Source organism: Lissotriton helveticus, chromosome 10 (genome assembly GCF_964261635.1).
Source record: "Lissotriton helveticus chromosome 10, aLisHel1.1, whole genome shotgun sequence".
Classification (NCBI taxonomy): domain Eukaryota; kingdom Metazoa; phylum Chordata; class Amphibia; order Caudata; family Salamandridae; genus Lissotriton; species Lissotriton helveticus.
The window spans coordinates 1,101,860,755-1,101,875,995 of NC_136071.1; the positions used below are offsets into that span (position 1 = coordinate 1,101,860,755).

General features: G+C 42.6%; 1 protein-coding gene across 1 annotated transcript in view; it reads left to right on the top strand.

Annotated features, from left to right (window-relative positions):
* The window catches only part of LOC144785624 (acyl-CoA dehydrogenase family member 11-like), a 164,308-nt gene that overhangs the window by 38,897 nt on the left and 110,170 nt on the right, over positions 1-15,241 (top strand). The gene's annotated exons all lie outside the window — the stretch shown is intronic.

The window sequence follows — 15,241 nt, forward strand, 5'->3', positions numbered from 1 at the left end:
TTGACCCCCTAATTAACCGTTTTATTATGCAACAAAGGATTAGTCCTATCTGTTTAGCTAATATTAACTATCGTGCATTGGCTTACGCTGATGACATCGTGATAACAACCACTGATGTCCACACTGCTCTTCCGGCAATCAATGAGCTTGCTAAACAATTTGGGTCATTCTCCGGGTATAAACTTAATATGGAGAAGACGCAGATTTTATGCTCTGGAGATAATCCACCCTCGAATATTCCTATTATTTCAGAGGTTAGATACTTGGGAATTAAGATATCATTGCCCATAGAGAAAATACCTGAACTTAACATAAATCCCGTGATAGCCCAAATTAACAGTTTGTTACAGCGTTTAGATCATTTACATTTATCATTGCATGGTAGACTTAAAATCTTTAAAAAATGATACTGACTAAGGAGTGTGGGGGATGGAATGTCCCTTACTTTATTTTTTATTATTTAGCAGCAACGCTCCAATTTATTAGTCCTCTTATAATTGGTGATAGAGTAGATATTCCAGTGAAAGGTAGTTTTCTTAAGGTTGTTGAGCCCAGCTACAATAAAAAAACAAAGTATAAGACGCTGAAGGCAGCTTTTGGAGTTTGGCAAAAAGTACAGAAGCACCTGGATGTATCTAAAATAAATGTCTATACCCCTTTAGCCTCGCCTGGCCTTCTGCCAGATATTTTCTGTGATTTAACTGTTTACAGGTGGGAGCAGAAAGTTTGAAAGAATAAGAAAAAAATACAAAAAAGAAAAAAAATGAAAAAAAATGAAAACACTTTTGTTCTGAGCCCTTTCCTGTGATGCTTTCTTCTTAGGCGGGCGGTGGGGGATTCAGTGTAGCAGCGCCGGGACACTTTGAGTAGCCGTGCGCTTTAGAAATACAGTATAACATTACATAACAGTTCACCTACTATCTCAGAAGAATACAGGGCACCCTGGCCTCCCCGGGATTCAAGCTTGTGACCTTTGAACAACATCAGTTGTCAGTGGTGAGTGTTAACTCCTTTTGCCACCTTAATTGCATATTTTAACGGGAATTCTTCTCCTAGAACTGGCTGTCTGAACTGTACCCAACCTGCAGCCTTGTGGAAGTGCTGGTACTTACTTGATGGACCTATCTCCTGGAACAAGCCTGTGACTTTTGAAGTGATTTTACCTTCTGAATCTTTGTATGCTGTGGGTTTCTTTCCTATAGACATGGGAGATCTTTGAACCTTTGCTCAGGGTTAGGGGCTATCTACCATGGTCTGAGTGGTTTTGCATTTGGCAGTGTTTTAGTTCTCCCTCCTTTCACCCCTCTTGCTACCTGTTGGATCAGGTAAATGTATCTTTCAGTGTAAACAAGCACAACGAGTCTCCCAGTTGCAGTAGATGTACAGGACAGCGTCATGAGAATATATAAACTCTTATATAGAGGAAGAATAACACAAGTGCACTGGCATACAAGTACCTGGGATAGAGAAATGCCTAATTTGGCAAGGGCATTGACCACGCTGACTATAAAATTGATCGAAGCTGATATTATGCTGAAACACAATCTCAGAAATCACACTGACCGGTCTAAATTCAATACAAGTATACTACTGAACCCCCAAACCAAGAGGAGTGTACAGGGAGGGGGTTGTGGACCGAACCAGGTGAAGTAGATCTGTTTAACACCAGGGTCGGACTGGAACAAAAAAAAGGCCCAAGCACCAAAATAATAGTGGCCCACATTAGTGAAGGATATAGTTAAAAAAAAGTAGTAATATATGGGAAATAAGCAGTAAGAACTGGCCTACCTGGCCAGAAAACTGGCTGAAAACTGATTAAAAAACACTGACACACACACTGATATGTCAGACCAGCCCATCTGGCACTGCCTGATTGCCCTATAGGCACATACAACCCAGTACAACACAATTCCCACAATGGCTCTGATCTTTGTGAACTATGTCTTACTTTCAGCAGGCCCAAGAAAGTTTAAGCAGCAAATATGTGGCTGAGGTCTGGACATCAGCAGTGAAGTAAATGTTCTAAGGTTCACCATAGTTATATGGACTTTTGTTACAGAAGCCTAACGGTGTACTGAAGTGCTAAAAACAGAATTCTGCAAACTGGGCAGCATGGTCATATGGCAAGCTGACATACAGAAGAATGAACAAACGTGGGTGGGAAGGGACACAGACGTACACTCACAGGTCAAAGACCTTCTGGCACTGAACTCAGAAAGCGAGACCTGGCATGAATGGACTGCTTCCGAGATAAAGGCAGATAACAGTTGAAATGTTCGAAACAGGAGGAGGTCCATGTAAGGTCATCTGGAATTTTCAGACAATGTTAGAATGTGTTAGATCCGGGGTCTCCAACCTTTACTGAAGTGAAAGCTACTTCTGATCAGTGAAAATCATCGTGAGCTACTAAAGGCCAAGCAACTCGCTCATTTTTCGGAGACACCTCACACACCCTCATTCGTTGTCTTTAAGCCTAATTCTTTTGTGCCCATACTGTGGTTTGAACAAGATACATAGACCTATGGAGCTGTTTAAAGCTGTCAGCAGACTGAAAATCACAACATAATCAACTGTATATCTGTCTCACACCTCATTCACCACACTGCTACGCACTGTGTCCCATAACATGATAACGATAACTGCATCTTGGTGTTAATCAGGCAAGACAAGAAAATACTTCCCACATAGGAACACAAACCAAAGAAAACACTTTGAACCACCCACCCCACACTTGCCATAGCTTGCTAACCATTTAGGTAAGTGCTTTAGTGCCACACATTAGTAAGCGTTATAAAAATGCTGCAACCGAAGGCTTACCCTTTCTTCATTATAAAAAATAAATCAAACAAAGGGAGAAAAGTTATGTTAGTTACAATTAGTACATATGATTTTCTTTCATGTCTGGGCCTTTGTAGACTATTGGAACAACAAATGGAAGATATTTGGAAAGGTGACATCCTTACTTTCATTATAAAGCACTCACTCAGTTCTAGAACACATGCTTTAACGCTGCAAACTCAATTTACAGAAAATTTATAGTTTTTCAATGGTCAGCAACAGACTGTCTGCTAAGCTTTGCACTCGCTGCACAGTTCTCTTCTACTTCCAGTAATAATATAATAGCATTACATATATGTCAATGTCCCTGAGCACATACCTCTATAAACAGAAAAGTTCCATGATTAGCTACTCTAATATACAGATCAAATGTATTCAAACTTAAACATCATGACATTTTGAAAACGCTCTAAACAAGTGAGCATGCATTTGTTTCTTTAAGCAAGTGTTAACTCTGAAGACACCTCGTGCATGCACATACACTCCATATATCTTTTGAACTCACCAGCCTGCTTTCCTCCTACATAGGCCATGAGTTTCTAAATCAGGGCAATCGAGACCTTCATTGAACTTTGTTCTAAGTAACACCTCAAAAACCAACTAATAAGCCTTGCTCAGAAAAATCCCACGCAAGAAAAAATGGTATCATCTCAGATTCAGCCACTAAAATTGTAAACAGAAGCTGCCTGTACTAAACACACACTAGTATAGAAGTACTCAACAAATCAAATTGTTTTGCATAGCTGTGGTGCACCAAAACACAGCTCTGTGTCACACAAGAAGAACTTCCTTGGCACAAGGGATGAGTGTGGGAGACGAGAGGCTGGGAGTGACAGGCCTGCAGAGAGGCTGGGAGTGACAGGCCTGCAGAGAGAGGTGAAGAGCCTGTTTTGGGAGGATCGGATCAGTACATGTAAATCGCTTTAATTTCAACATCGGCTGACACTGAGCTTTAAAATTGAAAGACGCCATAATACAGTACAGTGGCAGCCGAAGTTAAAATCAAAGTGCCTTGAATGCACTGAGCTGCTTTTATTGACTACAACACGAAGGCAAATTTAAAGCGTTCTTTAGTCAGTGAAAGCAGTTCACGGCAGGCGAGCACTTTTGATTTTAACATTAGCCTCCACGGTGGTAGCAGCTCAGTGCCTGCAAGGACCTTCGATTTTAAAGTTGGCTGCCACTGCGCTTTGTTACTGAAGGCACTTTTTGGAGTAACCTGGAGTGGGACACAGTGTCACAGTCGGGGGAGAAGTTCAGCAGCACAAGCATAGATGGTATGTCAGAGTTGAGGGCTAAGCGTATGTGATTGGTGACTGCTACTAAGGCAATCTCCATGCTTTGTGAAGGTGGGAAAGCTGATTGTGATGGGTTCAGCCTCGTATTAGCTTCCAGCGAAGCATTTAAAAATATTTATGTACTCTAAGATATTTGTATAATTGTACATATATCTGGGAGCATAAATCGACACGTAACGAAACTTTTGTCCAAAAAAGCTGTCACATACAATTTTCAGTTTGCATTCAAACTGCTCCAAAAAAAAGCTAGACTGTACATCTCATCACTAGCTAACCCAGGTCATTGGTGCAAAGTTTTTACCAGTAATCCTCTATGGCTCGGAACTGTTGAAAGGGAGCAAAAAAAGACCGACTAAACGTGCTCACATCTACACTCTTCAGATTAATATTTTCCCTCCTGCAAAATACTTCTCAAATTCAGGTTAGACTGGAGTTTGGTCTGTTTCATCAAGGCACAATAAGGAGGGGAGCAATCATCAAGTTCTGCTGGAATCTAAGATCATCTACATTAGATTAATTAGCCGGCATGTGCTGGTCATAAATGTGAATACAGAACTACAACAAAAAATCCTAGATGACGCCAGTAGCATTGATAAAAGCTCCATAAGATATGAAGGCAGCTTTTCATGAAGTATGTGAGTTCTCCCACAAGGAAGTTTGCAGAGAATTGGTACATAATGGTCATTTTAATGTATACTTATCCAGTCCCAAGATATGTTAAGGAGAAAATGTGTCTGAGGTCTGGACAGCAACAGCTGAAGTAAATAATCTAAGGTCCACTGTAGTTATATGAACATTTGTTACAGAAGTCTACAGTGTACTGAAGTGCTAAAAGCAGAATTCTACAAACTGGGGAGCATGGTAACAAGGCAAGCAGACATAACCCGTGTAGAATGGGAACCAGACATGCACTCACAGGTCAAAGACCCTGCTGGCACCACACTCAGTTTGCGAGGCCTGGCATGAATGGACTGCTTTTGAAATAAAGGCAGATAACATTTGAAATGTTCAAAACAGGAGGCGCTCCATGTACGGTCATCTTGACTTTTCAGACCATGTTAGTGTTTTAGTTCAACCAGGTTGGTAGTTTTTATAAATGTAACGTTGTTTGCGTTTCTTTATCAATGCAATATATAGCACATGATTGCACAGTTACTGAATGAGTTAAATGTTGCATTCACCAATGTTTAAAAGTGTTAGCTATCACTAACCCAGTAACATTTATTGAAAAATAAAAATGAATTAACCTAAACCATAATGCTTCTAGGGCGAAAATGAAAAACGGTGACAGAACAAAAAGGTTTCCCACATCTACCAATTGAAATAAGTGACTTTTCATAAAACACTTTTTGGATTTTAGCTGGGATGCAATTCTGAATAAAATTGTGGGAAATCCTATATTCATTTCAAAAAGCTTTCTTCGACGCATCATGTCATAAAAGCTGAATCACAGATAAAACAGTCAGTTCTTTTAAAATACATTTGTTATAAAGTAGTCTATAAAACATTAAAATTGGTACAATAAACGTGGTTAAAATTAATACTTATACTTTTTTTTTTAAAGAGAAAAGGAAACATTTCCCTCATGAGGGATCACTGGTGCAGAAAAAAAGTGTGCTAAAACTGCCTCAGGAGGTTCTGCCTGAATTCCTTTATTATTGGACCACCTTGGCATGGTTAAAAAAGTAAAAGGAGGGGTATATTGGAGGAGCTAGTACTCCTTCCCCCTCTAAATGTACCAACATGTTTTGGGCGAATCTAAATACCCTTCTGGGTCACTGGCCTTCTTCAGGGTAAAGATCCCTAGCAAACATTTGCTCTAACTGACTATGTGATCAATTGTTACTAAGTGGTTCAGTCAACCTTACTTGTTTCTCCATAACACATTCATCATTAATATCTGTGAAAAAGAAATGACAATCATGAGTAAACCCCCCCCCCCCTTTTTTTTAACATATAAACCCAAATTGATTTGTAGTGGACATTATTACATTATTCTCCCAACCCAACGTGTTGCCATAAAAGATGTAATAAAATCATAATAAAAACACAATATGGACCCAATACCATGTGAGGCTAGGGACTAGTCAATGAAATGAAAAGAAGTTTTATTGAGCGCTACAGCTGCCCTGAGGCGTCCAGGCGCTAGGACTAGAACAGTGTCTTCCAGGGAAACGGTCCAGGGAGAGTCAGAACTTAGTTAAACAGAAAGGTTTTAAGCTGTTTACAAAAACTCAACAAATTGGCATTGGTTCTCAGATGACAGGGGAGAGTGTTCCATAGTTTGGAAGCATTATAGGCAAAGGATCGGCCTCCTGCTCTAGCTCTCTGAATCCTAGGGACTTTGGCCAAAAAGGCATTTGAAGAGCGGAGTGATTTATTTGGTTGATAGGGTGAAATCAGGGAGTGATTAATTTCTGGACCAGTTTTCCAAAAGGCTTGATGGGTGATACACAGTGTTTTAAACCTACAGCCTGATTCATCATTCTCCCGTTTTGGACTTGCAAAACGGGATTCATGTAGGAATTGCAATAAATATTGTGATTCCTACATGTTCCTTATTTGCGATTAGCTAATTGCTAATCGCTAATAAGGAATAACTCCCCATGCATTCCTATGGGCCTACAGGCCCATAGGAATGCATGGGGAGTTATTCCTTATTTGCGATTAGCAATTAGATAATCGCAAATAAGGATGCGATTTCAAGGGTGCAGGGGTGTCCAAAGGACACCCTGTAGCACCCCTGAAATGTAATCTACATTGGTGTTGCGCACACACATGTCCAAAGGACATGTGTGTGTGTAACATGCAACTTAGAAAAATGCATTTAAATGCATTTTTCTAAGTTTTTGCTATTTACCAAGAGGTTTGACCTCTCGGTAAATAGCGGCCCAAAATTGCAATTTCGCAATTTTAAAATGCTTCATGAATTGCATTTAAGGAATCTCAAATAGAGATTCCTTAAATTCAATTCTTCGCAAATGTGCGAATTCTTAAATAGCGAATTTTGCATTTGGGATGATGAATCCCAAATGCAAAAATTGCACTCGCAAAAGGCAAGATTCTGAGAATCTTGCCCTTTGCGAGTGCAATTTAGCTTGATGAATCAGGCGGCTAATTCTAATCCTAATGGGGAGCCAGTGCAGAGCTCTTAGGCCGGGCTTTATCGAGACTCTACGTGGGACTCCCAGCAATGTGCAAGCTGCACAATTTTGTGTCCGCTGAAGTTTTTGCAAACTATACTCCGGGGCCCCAAGGTACAGAGAGGTTCTGAAGTCAAGGCGAGATTGAATTAAGCCTTGTATCACTATCTGCTTAGCCTCAAAGGGAAGAAGTGGAAGGATTTTTTTAACCATCCTAAGGAGGCCAAAGCAGATTGCTGATACCTTGGTCGCCTGTGTGTTGAAGGTCAATGATTTATCCAACCACACCCCCAGACTTTTTATGTTGTCTCTGGGAGTGGGGGGGGGGGGGCGCCCATGCTCAGAGGCCATAACAGCTCCAAGGTGGAGGGGGCTGAAGGGCCTAGGAGCATTAGCTCCGTTTTATCGTCATTGAGCTTCAAACAGGACTTCGTCATCCAGCTCTTGACCTCTTCCAAGCATGTTGTTAAGTTGGTCTGTGGTTGAAGGCCGTTCTTTTGCACAAGGGAGACCACTAGCTGGGTGTCATCCGCATAGGTAATGATGTTAATACCATGCGGACGAACAATTCCAGCCAGCGGTCTCATATATGCATTAAAAAGCGCACTAGTGATTAAGACACAGAAACTTTCACAATGAGGATACCCCTGGAGTATCTTACCCGAGTTTCCTGATGTAATCTCCTAACCTGGGACCTTTGTGGGGACACTACCCTGTTGTCACATACTGCAGAATAGAACATTTACTAAACTAGAAACTTATATCCCAACAGTGTATGAACTGGTATTCTTCTACGGCATCTATGTAGTTGACATCGTTTTTTGCTATGTCTTTTACTAATAATGAAGGCAGTCTATGAAATGGATATACCAAATAAAGAGGACTAAAAAAAAACCTTTGTTGGCGTGCTTCAAAACCTTCATGTTTTGGTGAATTAATCATACTGTTGGTGTGTTTTTAGTATCTTTACCATCTACATATGTTCACACAACTGAGGCAAAATTGTGGTGGAGATAGACTTTCTATCACCCTTTGTTCTAGGCTTCTGAAAAAAGCGCTGTGCACATTCTCCTTTTGTTACTCAATATCAAACCCCCAAAGCGGTCCCAGTACGTACCTCGGTACAGTGTTTTCTTATACGGGCGGGTGTTGGTGCTGATTCCCCTAATAGTTTTCTGATACTGCTAGTTTCCTGATACTAGTATTGAGGTGGATGGGGAGGTGAAATACTATTGTGCCCCCTTCCTCTGTTTTCAATTACTCGTCTCACTCAGGTCGCTCGTACACAAGTTACGAGCTCCATCTCCTTTATACTTTCTTTAGTCGCTCCTCCATAATACATAGATGAATCATTAGAGTAATGCCACCCTCTCACCTGTTATGGAAGTAGTGTACCTGGGATTCACTCAATTGGCTGTTTACATGGTGAGTATTTGGGGAAACATCCTTTACAACACAACTTTTACCACGCAGTGCCTTTACGACGCAACTTTTACAACGCAAACCATTACAACGCATTGCGCTGGGGGGCGCTCTAGGATAGGGAATAGATTTAATTTACTATCCAACACCTTCCCTAGTGTCCACGGGGACTGGCGTTGGAATAGTAAATTAAACTATTCACTATCCAGCACCCCAAAGCTCTATGCGTTGTAATGGTATGCGATGTAAAAACCACGTTGTAAAGGCATGCGTGGTAAAAGCATGCGTTGTAACGTCATACATCCGAGTATTTGACCTGCGCAGAGTCCGCGCTATGATCGCCCCGCCAAAGCCCCCTATTTTCTCCCAATGCTCTGTGTTGCGGTTTCTTGGACAGAGATGCAGAGTTGTGTTTCTTTGTTCTGTTTTTCAGTCCTCTTTTTGTGGTTTATAGTATACCTAAGAGGGGATTTAGAGAGGGCTCACTCCCTAGTCTCTCCTTTTGTGATAGAAGATGGTAGAACGGCTGCTGAGCGGTAAAGACTGGTTGGAATTTTTCTGTGGCCAGATACAAAAACTATCTTAGTTTAAGGCTTCTATAGACTTCATTGAAATGATGGAAGAACTGGGCCTCTCTTATGTAGCATCGATTTTAGCAGGGCCCTCCCTATTGGGCAAAGTCCACACTAACACAAGCACTCACACAGGTGGAGCGATGGGACACTCGCACAGAGCTTAAGAAAACCCAGGTAAAAACAATTTTATATGGGCCAGTGGTGTCACTAATGGGGTGCGGGGGGTGCGGACTGCGACGGGTGACACCATCACATGGGGTGACACCTTGACACCAAAATACAAAACAGAACACCAAGGCTTCTTTAGGGTAGACCGTTTGAACATTTGGGTGACGTGTTGTACTGGCCCAGTGTGACCGGAAGGGGTCACGCACCATTGACGCTTGCGTGTCACGCACCATTGACGCCTGCGTGACCTACAGTGCATGGGCCACGAGCTCGTGAAGATTGCAGCCCTGCATGTGCACCTGAGCGACGGAGTCGCCTGAGAAGAACGGTGTTGTGTTCAGCACAGAGAGAGAGATAAGATGGGTGGGCACCACAGTTCCCTCTAAACTGCGCGCCTGAGAGGGGCGAGGGTAGTTTCCCTCTGCACTGAGACCTACAATCAGTGCGCACATTCATTACATGCTTCATTGGAGCCTCTGACGGGACTCTGATGGTATTGAAGCTGCACTTGTAAAAATGGGTGTTTGTCTTCAGAAATGCTAATTGAGGGCTGTCCTGAAGAGGCAGTCACCAAACCTCACCTTGCAGCCTGAGTCCTGTCTTCCTGGTCCCTCTGTGTCCCCTATCTGAAACAACAAGGCGAAATGTGGTGGTTTCCTCACACGCAGACATCAGGCGCGGGCTGAACTGGCCCGGAAACGGTGAAAGCCCCGGCGTGGTGACGTGGCTGAGGCGAAGCTGAGCAGAGGGGAGGTGCACTGATCCGCGCCTCAGTGGCATCGGCTAGTAAGTCGACTGGCGCCGAAGGTATCATGCAGAGCGGATCCATAGGTCCATGGGGTAAGTCGTGAGGGGGTGACACTGTTACCGCACTGGGTGACACCAACCCTAGTGATGCCTCTGCATGGGGCAATCTTAATTGAATACCTGAGAGCAAATGCGGCCAGAGGACATTTGGTAATCAGTGAGCCATTGATTTTCCTGGAGGATGCTTTCTTCAGGAAAGACTTGTCACTGATTGCATGGAGATGTACCAGGGACCGGCTGGTTCTTATCATTAACACCACCACAAAGATCTCAGACGCCCTGCTAGTATAGATCCAGACAAGAGATAACAACTTGCAGACACAAATATAATTGACGGTCTTCAAAAATAAACTAGAAGAAAATAACAGGGTAGTCCATGATTACAAGGACTACCTAGTTAATTCAAAAGTCAGTAAGCTCCAGAAGGATCTAAAGAAATTTTCCAAGAAAAAGTTTACCCCTATGTTAGTGATGATTACGTCAAAGAGAAGGAAAGTGCGAATACGAAGAGAAATGCACCCAATAGACGTGACACTGAATCATCTAGCTCAGGAAGACAGTCTAGAAACAACGATTTACAGACCCACATTCAGAGGGAGAGGTATTTTCAGGGGACCAATGTATTCTTTTCTATGAGGCCACCAGGGTATGCACTTTGGCTGGCCCCCCATGTACCACCAATACAACCCTTACAATATTATCATAATCAGCAACCTTTTTTAGGGAGAGGCAGGGTAAGAGGGTGAGGCATACGGAAGAGGTTCCAGTGAGACGATGTCAGTCAGAGAGTGACCCGGAGTATGTCCCGGGAGTCAGAGCCAGGGAGCAGCAGAGACTCGATCTCATCATGAATCTTAGCAAGGTAGCCATTACCGGGGATCAAGAAACAGTTTTGACGAAGGGCTTAGGTTTTGTTCCCACCAACCATGTTGGTGAATTCAAACTTAAATGTGAGTTGGCTGTTTTTTTCAGGAACATACATCTTAAAGTATACTCTGAAGGAAGGAAGAAGTAATGATGGAAGAGGGGGACATGAGATTTAGGGCGAGGTTTGCTTTGATTCTGGCACTGGGCCAGTTACCACTGGAAGTTGAGGTCTTTGAAAAAGCTGTATTGAGGGACATTTATGAATCAGAAAAAATTAACAATAATATGAACTTTTGCAACCTGATGACTTCTGAAAAGAAAGCGTTAGAGAAACTGAGAGATGATGCCTGAAAAGTAATGAAACTTGCTGATAAAGGTGGGGCCTTTGTCATTCACTGGAAGCAGGGTTACAATACAGAATGCCTACGCCTTTTGAATGAGAGGAGGAATTATGTAACTCTTGAGAGTGATCCCACAGAAGACCTGATAAAAGAAATCAGCATCCATATAGAAGAGGCCATCTCAAACAGCTGGATGTTCAAAAAAGAGGCAGCATTGCAAACAGACACCAAAGGTCCCATACTTTTACATTTTGCCAAAAGTACACAAGCCCCCTAGACCCCTGCCAGGATGCCCCATTGTTTCGGGAATAGATTCTGTGCTGGAACCCCTCTCACAATTTTGCGATTACTTCCTTCGCCCTATTGTCCAGAGAAAGCCAGCATACTTGAAGGATACTAGAGAAGTACTGAATTAATCAAGGATATTCAATTTGATCCAGACAATGAAATCCTGATCGGACTCTAGCAAGTTGTTATACACGAACATACCCCAGAGGGAAACTCAGAGTCATGGAGAATATCCTCTAGAATCCTCTTTGCAGAAATAGCTCTCACTAAGAACTACTTTCAGTACAATTATGCTTTTTACCTGCAGGCACCTGGTACATCCACGGGGAGTTCCTTTGCCCGTAGTTTGGCATGCCTATAAAAGTCTTCTTTTGAGGGAGAGAACATCTACACACAGGAGAACCCATTCTTTAACCATATAAGAATCTGGAGGAGATACATCAATGATGTGATTGTGATTTGGAAGGGAGACAGGGCCTCAGCTGATGAATTCTTGACATGGCTCAATGATAGGAATCCATATTTGTTGTTTACCTCGACGATGACTGCTGACTTCCTCCCCTTCCTAGATCTTAACATCAAGGCTGAGAATGGAACTTTGGTGAGTAGCGCCTACCATAAACTGACTGACACGAACAACCTGCTTTCCTCCAAAAGCTTCCATCCTAAATCCTTGAAAGAAAATGTGCTATACGGGCAGTTTCTGCACTTGCATAGGAATTGCTCGGCCCTGAGCGATTACAAGAAGGAAGCAGAACTGTTGAGCCAAAAATTAAAGGAACAGGACCACCCAGACAAGTGATAAAACGATCAATGAAGCGGGCTACTAATAACAGAGATGCCCCACTGGAGACTTACCCAAGAGAACAATAAGACAGGAGCATCTGTGTCACAACATTCAACACAGCCTCAAATCATGTAAGGAAGATCATTATGAAAAACTAGCGGATCCTGAATTCTAATGGACTGAACCTTGAAAGCTCATTATTCTCCTTTCAGAAAAGTGCAAGCATAAGAGACTTGGTGGTACATAAGAGACCTAGGACACAAAAACCTATGAGGCAACTGGCAAATACACCATGGGGCCTAGCGCCTATTACTGGACACTATGCGTGTGGGCAGTGTAAAGCTTGTCCGCTGACAATTAGTGGTAAAAAAGTGGATGTAGGACTATCCTAACCATGGGAACTTAGGAACCACACGACCTGCAATACAGAAAATGTGATTTACCTTATTATGTGCCCCTCTGAACTCCAGTATATAGGCATGATCACCCAGAGAGTGAAGATCTGTATACTGGAACATATGAGTACCATTAGGTGTGGAAGGACAAACATGTCACTACATGGGGATAAGACATACTGAAAACGATTTGAAGTCAACAGTAGTTGACAAGCCAAATCTCCCACCAACACTAAGGGATGCCACATTACCAGCCTACTCTTCACCAGGGAACAAAAGTGGGTGCAACGGTTAAAGACCAGTATACTGGGGATGTATGACTCTATCCCCTGGAACCAACTGAATAACACAGCATAATGCCCTGGAATAATTGTACAAAAAAACAGGGGGCATGATATAACCATGAGTCATCTGAAGGACTGAGGGTCATTTCCACTGGTATTTAGACATCCAAATAACAGGGAGACTGACACCTAGAACCCTAAGGGTACATGAGAATCTCTATGGTGTTCATACCTACAAAGAGTCCTCTGCTTTACATCGTCCACAGCTATCATTGTTCAATATCCTCAAGTAGACCCCTGACGTATCATCTTAGTTACCAATTTACAGAATCTGTATCCGCACATGATACAAGGAATATAAATAAAAAATGGTCCCTTGAACTGTATTATAGACTAGGACTCTGTCTTGCTTAAGGATTTGAGTTCACATGAAAAAGAAAGATGGCCTCTGCCCTTTGGCCCACAACAATGTTACGGATGACATAGTCAGGAACAGGAAGTAAAATCTGCGTCCGGTAGGATCGGAATTTACGGGAAAACGGCAAAGATGCCTAGAGAGACGGAGGACACGGAGTGGCTTGTTTTTTTGGAAACACCGACCCTTGACGAAGTAAGCGGGGCACGGGCGGGCGATCATAGCGCGGACTCGGTGCAGGTCGAATACTCACAATGTAAGCGACCAATTGAGTAAATTCCCAGGCACACTACTTCCATAACAGAGGAGAGGGTGGCATTACTTTAATGATTCTTCCACGTATTTTATGGAGGAGGACTAAAGAAAGTGTAAAGGAGATGGAGCTCGGAACTTGTGTACAAGCAACCTGAATGAGACGAGTAATTGAAAACAGAGGAAGGGGTCATGAGAGCATTTTTCACCACCCCATCCACCTCAATACCAGTATCAGGAAACTATTGGGGGAATGAGTACCAACACCCTCCCGTATAAGAAAACACTGTAATGGGGTACGGACTGGAACCGCATTGGGGGTTTGATATTGAGTAACAAAAGGAGAGAGTGCATGGCACTTTTTTTAGAAGCCTAGAACAAAGGGAGATAGAAAGACTATCTCACGAGAAATGCACATGCACAGGAGCACGCGCTTGGGCAGTTTTTCCAGAGAACACGATGAGGAGGAGGGCAGTCCTGGGACGCTGCATCCAAGGTAAGTGGTTTTTATTTACTCTAAAGTTGTTTTATTAATGTTGTAAGCAATCGTTAATAGGGTGGGTGGGAGGCGGGTGGCATAGCGGCGCTCCACAGAATAGCACAGAGTTTGTTCTCAACTCATTGGCCCTCCGTATAGCCCCGCCACACCCACTATGCCCGGGGTTACTAAAAACAAACCGACAGTGCGATTAATTCACCAATACAGGAAGGTTTTGAAACAGGTCAACAAAGGGCTTTTTTGAGTCATCTTTATTTATGATATCCATTTCATAGAATGCCTTCCTTATTAGTAAAAGACATAGCAAAAAACTATGTCAACCACAAAGATTCTGTAGAAGAATACCTGATCAGACACCGCTGGGATATAAGTTTCAGGTTTAGTACATTTTCTATTCCACAGTGTGTCACTACAGGGTGGTGTCCCCATGAAATTCCCGGGTTAGATTAAATCATAATACTCAAGTAAGATACTCTAGGGATATCCTCACTGTGAAAGTTTTGGTGTCTTAATCACTAGTGCGCTTACGATTGCCTAGTCCCTAGCCCCTAGCCTCACACGGTGTTGGTGCATATTTTTTTTAATTAAGATTTTAATACATCTTTTATAGCAACACGTCCGGTTGGGAGAATAATTTAATAATGTCCCCTACAAATCAATTTGTATTTATCTGTGGCAGTTTAGCACACCTTTGTCTGCACCAGTGATCCCTCATGAGGGAAACTTTTCCTTCTCTATTTCTTCACCTCACAAAAAAAAATCGCTCCGTCCAGTGTGTTGGTCTGCATCTGGGCGTCGAAGCGGCCCTATGATGAAGCATGCCACTAACTAGTGGGTTAGGGCGGTATTTAAAAATCTATTG